Source organism: Atta colombica, unplaced genomic scaffold (assembly GCF_001594045.1).
Source record: "Atta colombica isolate Treedump-2 unplaced genomic scaffold, Acol1.0 scaffold78, whole genome shotgun sequence".
NCBI lineage: Eukaryota > Metazoa > Arthropoda > Insecta > Hymenoptera > Formicidae > Atta > Atta colombica.
Genome location: NW_017259570.1, coordinates 646,679 through 657,872, shown reverse-complemented (window position 1 = coordinate 657,872; position 11,194 = coordinate 646,679).

Sequence of the window (11,194 nt, the reverse complement as noted above, 5' to 3'; positions counted from 1 at the left end):
GAAAATTTTCTGTTTGTCGATTAAAATATTATTTTAAGGTGAAACGACAAACAGAAAATTTTCTCCTCGAGCTTTGTGAGAGAATAATACTTGAGAATTACAGGTTGATTTGTGGTTGATTAATTGCTGTTAATTATGTGTCATTAATTCGTTGACGTACTAATCTTCCAGAGAGAAATGCTTTTTCAATATTACTAGCGAAGGAATCTTCGTTTTGTTGCGCAGATTACGACATATGTTTAAAAATTTTGTTGAATTAAATAACAAATAAGTAAAGAAATTTAATATGTAGCAAGCAACATCTTTAGTTTGGAGAAACTAATATTTCGTCGTAATTTTCTTTATCTGTCAGGCTTTGACTAATAATTACATATTTTAACAGAAGAACATACATCCCTGCAAGAGTTCGATCACATAGTATTATCTTGGGAAACTCCCGGTGATTATAAAAATCGATGTTTATTCTTTATCAATCTTTTCTGGTAAAATTCGTTGTAATTATCGTCTTCCAAACAAAATTAACCTTTACTATGTTCCAATATCCAATTAGCTTTTTCTCTCTCTTTCTCCTTTATCTTAGTCTTTCATTTCTTATATCTTTTCTTCAAGTATGGCTTTCAGGAAAGATTTTAGTCAATTTGCCTTTTAATTTTATATATAAATGACATTAATTTCTGTCCTAAAAGAAAAATGATGATTGTGTCGTTTATATTTTCATTTTAATGATTAAACTTATACTCTCTTCCGTGAAATTATGCTAACGCCGTCAATTAGTGATGATAGAAATAGATGTATATATATATATGTGTGTGTGTTTCGTGTGTGTGTGTGTGTGTGTGTGTTGTGTGTGTGTGTTGTGTGTTGTATGTGTTGTGTGTGTTGTGTGTGTGTGTGTTGTGTGTTGTGTGTTGTGTGTGTGTGTGTTGTGTGTTGTGTGTGTGTGTGTGTGTGTGTGTGTGTGTGTTTATTAGTTCGATTTTTATAATATTAAAACTGGGAATAACACCATTCTGGAAATTGTTGATAAAAAACATATGTATGTTTAGTAAAAAAAAACTAATTGCATCATTTTTTTTAATATAAATGATAGAGTAAAAGAAATTACAATATATTTATAAAAATATAAATGTAAGAGATTGAATATTTAAGTTTTAAATAAATAGAAAATTCAAAGTAAATAGATAATAAAATAATATAATGTACAAAATAAAATTTTGTGATAACTCTTGTAACATAAATAGTAAAAATCCTATCAGTAATTATTTTTATGAATGGAATATACATCAGATTGACATCAACATCTCCAAAACAATTATTTGTAAATAAAGAATATAAATAAGGAATTCATAAAAGGACAATGAAATTTTTTAAAGGAAAGCTAGCGCGATTCAGATTTTTCCAGCATTTCACAAATCCCGCGATAAGCTATAATGGAAAAAGAATGATAAATGGATCATCACTAACGAACATCCCCACCGAATCAGCAGATTAATAGGCTCAGCAAGTAGTGAAGGAACTTAGTTAATTGGCGATCAGCCGATCAGTACTGGTTTTGATCTTGTAGTATATCTCGACTTGAATGCGCGAACGAGAATTATCGAAGCGAAACAGGAAAATCCCCGCTCGATCTTATCTGTAAGAGAATGAAAAAGAGAAAAAGAAGAGAATTGCTATAAAACGAAATTGATTGGGGAAGAGTTACGTGCTAATACCATAAATAAACATGATATCCATCGGCTTATTCGTCTTTTTCCTCGCTTCAATAACATCGATACATGTGAGATATTAATTCGTTGCATTTGGACATTTTCATTTGAAAAAGAATATCTAATTTTTTCTTTAAGTTCTAACAGAAAATGTTTTTTTGATTGATTTTTTTATAAATCATGTATTAGGTTGTCCGGAAAGTTGTCAATTTTGAAGGAAAATTGAAACGCAGAAGATTTAATTTCATTTATTAAATTTAAATCTTTTGCAGCACGAACTTTTCGGACAACCCAATACTTATTTTAAATCGTAGGGACACATTTGGTACAATTAATTAACATATATTAACAATTACTATCTATCTAATTCTAATCACACATTTAGGCGCTTTTTCAGATAAATATTATTTAAGATATTTTTAATTATATACACTATGTAGTTTGAAAATGTGGGATTTATTCTAAACTTCGATAAGAACTTGAATTTTATGTATAAAAGTTGCTTAAGAAACATTAATTGATTGATTGAACAATAATTTATCGTTACAGAGAATAAGTGATGCTAATTACGTCAACATTCGCAAATATCCGGAGGTCATATTTATCTTGACAAGTTCAAGATCGCTTTCAGCAGAGACATTGCAGACTCTTAGAAATTTGCAATGTGGCTTCGAAGGCAGCGACCCGAAAGTTTGTTGCAGGTAATTAAATGTATAACAAATTAATTTATCTACAATAATATTATTTTTATATATGTATATAAAACTAATTTATTAAAGTCTAACCTAATAAAATAATGTTAATATAATCGATGATTTCTAATTAAAAAAAAACAATTAATCCTTACTCTTCTAAGTGGGGTCTCTATAGTTATCGAACGATTCCTATTCGTGCAAATTTCTTTTGGTAATTATAAATTATAATTTTATTATTTTCCAAAATAAAGTACCGATATTTATTCTAGAAAGTTGAAAGTGTGCTGGTGAATTTTTAAAGATTTTTTTGAATTCTGAATTGGTGAAAAAAAATATAGATAGATTTCTAGTGTCCCTGTTAGTATGGATGAGGCACCAAATTGTATCTAGTAGGGTAAGGATTAAATCTAATATAATTTAAAGCTAACTTAAAAAATAAACGAAAAAATACAAAATTATGAATTATGTACAATATTATAAATTATAATTATAAATAAATACATATATCTTTCACGAATATGTTTTAGTAACTTTGTGTTGATAATTTTCCTATTTTTTGTTAATTATTTAAATATTTAAAAAAGTTAAAAAATTATTGACTCAAACTGTACTCGTAAAATCTAAAATATTCTATTATATTCTGGAATAATAAAATCAGTATTTTATTGTTATCCAAGATTTTATTGCAATCAAAGTTCCTTTATGATTTTCTTTATTTTAGATGTAATTTACAGTATTAAAAATATATTTTTCCAACCAAAGCAATGAAACCGTTTTTACGCTCAATTTTTGCAATATCTTTAATATACATTTGAAAACGTATTATTCCACATATAAATGTACTTATTTGCAGAACATAATAAAATTCTTTACGACTTGATAATGTTCGTTATTATAACACACATTGTCAAATTTCCAATTCCATACAAAAATGTACATTAAATTCAAATGCTTCGAGTTTTTCGATTTTTGTTAAATATTAATATAAATTTCGGTAATAGGCAATAACAATAAAGGTTCCAGATTCAGAAAATTCTCCAAATCCAAATGTGACAAATCATCCGAATCTACGTCTATTGAATCATATATTGTGTGGACCGATCAATTAATTGAAAATGATCAGCGATAACAAAACTGATATTTTCTAGTATCGTAATAGGGTGGAGTTAATCTTATCGACTGGAAAGCTAAATCCAGAGTTCCGTTATGGCGATACAATCATTAACTTTCGCTATTTCGCCGCTCATTGTGTCATCTTCCTTCCAGCGGGTAAAGAAAAAACTATAAAGTTATGTTGACATAAGTATGGCAAAAATTAAGTTAAATTTCGTTTAAACTTAAAAGAAATTTAAAATTAAATTAAAAAAAAAATAATTTTTTCAGAAATTATATTTAAGAAGTCCATTTGTTCTCAATGGTGTTTCTCATAACTGGCATAAATTTATGTAATCGTTATTCTCCAGATCTACGACTAATAAATGTCAGGATAGGAGATCATGACATAAGCAAGGAATGTGATTGTTATACGGATAACGATGAACGCGAGATCGTGTGTGCCAAGAGATATCAGGATTTCGATGTGGAGCTTTAATTTTATCATATGGAATACACGAAAACAAGTCTACAAAATGACATCGCGCTTATCAGGTTGAATAGTAATAGTAGTGAATTTCAAATAATATTCCTCATAATGTCAAACCCATTTGTCTGCCTCTTGGCACTGCGACGATACTACCTAACTAGCAAAAGGGTGAGAATGATCAATATAATTTCATTTATAATTAGAAAATAATATTAAAAGAAGTAGTAAAAGAATAATAAAAAAAGATTTACGAGTTACATTTATTTTATATCAAATTATTTAAATCTGCTATTCTGATTTAATAATATATAAATAGAAAAAGGAATATCTAAATAACGATTATTGTCCTGAAGGAAAAACAATTTTTACGAAAAGGTACAGAAAATCCACATAAATTAAGATAAGATCTCAGAAATTCTTAATTTTTCGTAGATGTTCATAGTGGGACGTAGAGTGAAATTTGATTTCTTAGATCTTACTAATTTTTTGTAGATACTCGTAGTGAGGCGTAGAGTAGTATTTGAGGGCTCTAGGTTTAAAAATTTCTAGGTTTTTCAAACAAACAACACCTCTCTACGTTCCATGAACATCTATAAAAAACTAATTTCTAACAATAAGATCTTTTGCCTCAATTCATGCAGATTTTCGTAAAAGTTTTTCATTAGATTGTATTCTCTCTCTCTCTCTCTCTCTCTCTCTCTCTCTCTCTCTCTCTCTCTCTCTTCCTCTTTCACAAATTGAAATATTTCATAATTGTATCTCTTCGAATTGATTTTATAGTCCATCAAATTTTTCCGAGAACTATTTTTTTCGCTTCTAAAAATTTTGATTCAGACGTATCTTTCGATTTTTATAAAGACTACTTCATTTCTATTTCAAAATTTCAGTTTTGATTATCATGTTGTGATCGCTTGGGTAACGACAGAGTTGGGTCCGCGCAGTCAAGAACTCCTGCTCATGAAGCTGACACTAGTGGACAACAAATAGTGTAAAGAAATGTATAAGTCGACTACGCAGATCTCCTACAAGCAGCTACTTGCTGTCAGCGATCAAGAGAACGTGAATTTCTTTCGTCTCTGTCTTTCGGCAGACAGCGGCGGACCCCTGCAGTTGGTTTATATAAATGGTACAGAAGTACGCATGATTCAGTACGGCGTGATCACCTACGGACTGAATCAGCGCTGAAGGATTCCCTGGAGTCTATATCAATGTAGCCTACTACATATACTCTTTCTTAATACACTGACAGATTAAAGCGAAACTGAAATATTTCGGAATGAAGTCTTTCATATCGAATACTTTTAATCTCTATGCTCGGAATATGGTGACGCAAACGCGGTAATCTCAATTGTGAGAAGAGTAAGAATTAATTGTATGATAATGAGAATGAGAAAATAAATTTGTCGAGGAGATTGATAAATACATAAATAAATAAAGAAAATTTATTTCAAAAGATTATTAAAATAGTAATAATATACTGACGAGTAATAAATATACTGACCAATTTCTTGTTTAAAAAACTGGAAATATTAAAATCGCGACATTTTTTTCTAAGAAGAAATTTACTTTTAAATTAATTTATTGTGTATAAAATAAAAATATCTCAATGATTCTATTGAAGATAATGTAATTATGTTTTCTTATTATTAATATTCTTCTTTCTTTTATCCTGATATTTCATTCTTATTTTTTCCTAAATATCGAGGCACGGGAGATCAGTGTATGATCAATGGCCAGGCGGGAACATACATAAACGTACATTGGGAATAGGCCATCATTTACCTGAGACGCTATCATTGCGGTTTCGAAGACTCAAATCTTTGATGTGTTATGTCAAAAGTGCAAGTATCAACACCTGTCTAAGCGGTGTCGTGACAAACCCTGGGACTACATCAAGCTAAAATTCGAAATTTCCGAAAACTTCCAGATAGGCTTGACAAATAATCCATCGTTGTCGAACGACTACGCGACCTGTCGCGGAAGATTATTTGGTGGCAAACGTATCAAGCTCGATGAGTTTTCTTGGATGCTATTGGAAGATCAATAACATGAATAAAAATAAATTAATTATTAATTAATTATAGATGTAAAGTCTTAAATAAGTTATTATTTTATCATATGAAGTTAATTTTATAATTCAACGTAAATTATATTGTTAAAAGTACATATTTCTATATAGTATTTTTTTAATGATATTATAGAAAATGATAAAGTGACAACATGCGGCAGTTTTCTTAATACATAAGTAAATGCTACGTCTTTACTGCCGTTTACTGCGGCAAGAACAAGAACTTATCAATTAATTGACGCTTGTTCAGCATCCGCTTAGGCGAATACGACACTGACATCGACTGAGAGTGCGTGTCGAATGGTGAGAACCGGTATGTATCGATGATCTAATAATCGTAGGTGTGGAAGAACAAATCGCTTATGAATATTACCGATCCCTTTTGCGGCATCAACGTTATGATAATTTACGCATTAGCGTCTCAGCCATGATGTGTCATTCACAAGATACATTAAGCCATCTGACTGCCATCCAATTCATCGCTCGGCGGTTTAAGTTCTTTTGTGAACGGTGGGGCAAGACGGAGATCCGCTCAATTTCGAATATTAAATTGAAGCTGACTTTGCCCTTGGCGAGCAAAAATCTGTGTGATCAAACCTATATCTGCGCCGAAGTCCGGCTATCGATGTAATCAGAGAGGCAAAGACTGGTATCGGATTGATTCGAATGGTCCCCTGATGGCTGTTGAGAAGGTCGCCGATCAGCAAGTAGGCGTTGAATCCTTTGGACCATTGTCCTGTGGCAGGAACGGCCTGGTACACGAAAGTGTCAGACATTGTTGCCTGAATTCATAACAACATGAGATCGCAAACAGAGACACATCGTTTATGATAAAATTAAGTTATCTCTTAACTATGTCTTAGTAATGATTTTTTTTTTAATTTGTGAAGTTAAAATATATTTTATGAAATGATGTATTTCTGTAGTTCGAGCGTCTGGTAAAATTAGTTAGTTGTGAAAATTCATTTACATATTGTTAAAATAGGATATATTAATAATTTTGTCAAAGTTTCTCTGAACAAATTGATGAATAAAATGCGGCAAAAATTTTTTATTTATGATAAATAAGTATTATTTGTATTAATTAAGTAAAAGAAGAAATTGTCATTATAAAAATAATAATTAATTACGTTTCTTATCTGTTTGCTATATATAAAAGACTATGAACACTTAATAATATTAAGATATTAATAGTATACTTAATAATATTAAGTAATATACTTAATAATATTAAGATATTAAGTATATTTTACCTGTATTTATATTGACACATTTTATAGCAATAAAATATTCTTAGTGAGCTTTATTAATACACGAAGTGCAATAAATTGAGAATAAAATCCATGATATTGACAATAAATGAGAAATTAATATCTATAAAGGAGTTAGCTTATTTCATAAGAACGATAATGTATAAAAAAAGTATTGTTTTACGTTTTTTAATAACATTAATAAAGATAAATTCAAATTTTTCCATAATTATATTGAATTAATAATTTATACCTTTTTCTTTTCTCGGCATATTATTCTCCTCTTTCTTTATTTATCAACATCGTTTGAATAATTTATTTGCATTTGAATTATAATAGTTTTTACAGTATTGTTATTTCTTTCTAATTACGCTATTTTCCTTAGTATTATCCTCATGTTTTCATAATGAAGTCACTCTTGTCATCATAATGTGAATCCTTATTTATTATGTAAGATATATATTTCTGAGAAACATCAATTTATCAATAAACTGCAACATTATTCATCCACATATTTCTAATATAAAAAACTAAACTAATTTCCTGGTAATTTTACCTTCTTTTGAAGAAAACGTTGTATAAAATTGCGATTTGATGAATTGCAAAATTATGTGATCAATTAAATCATTCAATATATTTATATTTTTTTTTTCAGAGTTATCAAAACAGTGGGGTCACTATAGAATCTGACCTATTGACTGACTTTTAATATTGTAACAGTTATCCTGCGCAACTTCGAAAAGCATAATCAAGGACTATACTAAAAAATCAAATTAATTAATTAAAATACTTCATTAATTAATTAAGATACCGTTAATAAATCATCAATATTACAAATTTTTATATTATTTGGAGAAAAAAACGACAATAGAAAAATTTCTCTTCGAACTTGCGCGAAAATAATACTTGAAAATTATAGTAGATGATTAATTGCTACTAATCATGTGTCATTAATTCGTTGACGTATTAATCTTCCGAAGTGAAATGCTTTTTCAATATCACTAGGGAAAGAAACTTCGCATTTTTGTTGCGGTCATAGATTACGACAATATGTTAAAAAAATTTGTTAAATTAAATAACAAATAAATAAAGAGATTTAATGCGTAGCGAACAATATCTTTGGTAGTCAGTTTGAAAAAAGATACTGATATTTCATCGTAATTTTCTTCAAGTGTCAATCTACAATTATATACACCTAATAGTTGCATATTTTAACAGAACAACATACATCCCTGCAAGAGTTCGATCACGCAATTATATTATCTTGGGAAATTCCCGGTGATGATGATTATAAAAATCATTGTTTATTCTTTATCAATCTTTTCTGAGATTCGTTGTAATTATCGTTTTTCAAACGAGAATAATTTTTAGTGTGTTACAATATCCAACTTTTTTTCTCTCCTTCCTTTTTATTTTAGTCTTTCTTTCTTTATACTTTCTTTCGCATATATTATCTCTTTGAGAAGAGATTCCTGCGATGCTACTTTGCCTTTATCTTAATTTTATTTATAACATTAATTTCTTTCCTAGAAGAAGCATTTTGATTTTGTTTACGTTTTTATTTTAGTGAATGAATTTCCTTCCGAAAAATTATACTGACGCCGTCAGCAATTAGGTGATGAGAGAAATAAATATATATATATTTGTTTATTTATTCCGACTTTCACGATTTTAGAACTGTGAATAACACAATTCTGGAAATTGTTATAAAATATAAGTATATTTAGTGATCAAAACTAATTGCACAATTTTTTAAACGTAAAAGAGTAAAAGAAATTACAATATTTATAAAAATATAAATATAAGAGATTGAATATTTGAAGTTTTAAATAAATACAAAAATTAAATTTCAAAATAAACACATAATAAAATAATATAATATTGTATAAGATAAAGTTTTGTGATAACTTTTTCAACATAAATCGTAAAAATCTTATCAGTAATATTATTTCTATGAATGTATGTTGACATCAACATCTTCAAAATATTAATTCGTATAAGTAAGGATTTTATAAAAGGACAACTTTTTTAAAACTCGCGCGATTCAGATTTTTCTAGCATTTTACGAATCCCACGATAAGTTATAACTGGAAAAGAATAATGATGACAAATCATCACTAATGAACATCCCCATCGAATCAGCAGATTATTAGGCCCAGCAAGTAGGTAGTGGAGAAGCTTAGTTGATTGGCGATCAGTCGATCAGTACTGGTTTTGATCTGACTTGTGCTACATCTTGATTTGAATGTGTGACGAGAATCATCGGAACGAAACAGGAAAATCTCCACTTAATCTGATCTGTAAGAAAGAAAAAGAGAGAAAGAAGAGAATTTCTATAAAGCGAGATTGATTGGCAAAAAGTTACATGCTAATATCACAAATAATGATGTTCATCGGCTTATTCGTCTTTTTCCTTGCTTTAACAGCAATCGATGCACATGAGACTTCATTATGTCAATTCGTTACATTTAGGTATATTCACTTGAAAAAGAATATCTAGTCTTTTCTTTTTAAGGTAGTTCTAATAGTAAATCTTTTTTTGATATTTTTTTTAAATCATGCACTTATTTTTTAGATCGTAGGGACACATTCGTATAATTAATTAACATATATTAACAATTAAATGCATCTATCAATTTCTAATCACACGTTTATCAAGGCGCTTTTTCAAATAAATATTATTTGATAATCAATAAATATTATTTAAAATATTTTTAATTAATATACAATATGTAGTTTGAAAATGCAGGAAATGCATTTATTTCAAACTTCGAATTAAGATCCGAATTATATGTATAAAAAGTTTTGCTTAAGAAACATTAATTGATTAAATTGAACAATAATTTACAGAGAATAAATGTTCAAATAGTGATGCTAATTGCGTCAACATTCGCAAGTGTCCGGAAATCATATCTATCTTGACAAGTTCAGACCAGCTTTCAGCAGAAACATTAAAAATCCTTAGAAATTTGCAATGTGTATGTTTCGAAGACAACGACCCGAAAGTTTGTTGCAACCAGGTAATTGAATATAACGCATTAGTTTATCTATAATATAATATAATATAACGTTAAGTTAGAATTAATTTATTATAATCTAAATTAATAAATCTAAGTTAAAGTTACCTATCATAATATAATCGATATTCTTTAAGAAATACAATTAAATCTAATATTACTTAAAGCTAAAAAGTAAACGAATAAGTAAAAAATTATGAATTATGTTTTATAAATTATAATTATAAATAGATACATATTTTTCGCGAATTTGTTGTAGCAACTTTGAATTGATAAGTTTGCTTCTCCATTTGTTTCTTATTCTTTGTTGATTATTTAATATATTTATAAAAAGTTAAAAGATTATTAGCAGATTAATTATTGGTTTTCGTCGAAGACATCAGATTAATGCGTTAGGTTCGAAGTATTGTTCATCATTTTCTATGAAATATATCAAATTATACATCGCATGCTGTCATTGGTATATGTAATAATTGTACATACATCGCATGTTGTCAGTATATCTAATAATCTAATAAAGATGTCGTTGTTGCGAACCGTTTAATAATTTTTTCAAATAATTTTGAAACAAATTTCTGTGAACTCGAGCTTTTCTTTATCGTGATCTTGTTGTTTTATCGGGATATTGACACAAGTTTTACTCATAAAATCTAAAATACTTTATTATATCCAATAACAATAAAATCAGTATTTTATTGTTATCCAAGATTTTATTGCAATCTAAGTTCTTTTATGACTGTCTGACTTTTTTTATTTTAGGTGTAATATTAGAAATATACTTTTCCAAAACGAAGCAATGAAAACGTTTTTACGGTCAATTTTTAAATATTTTAATATTCATTCGAAAAAGCGCATTTCATGTTTATATATATTATT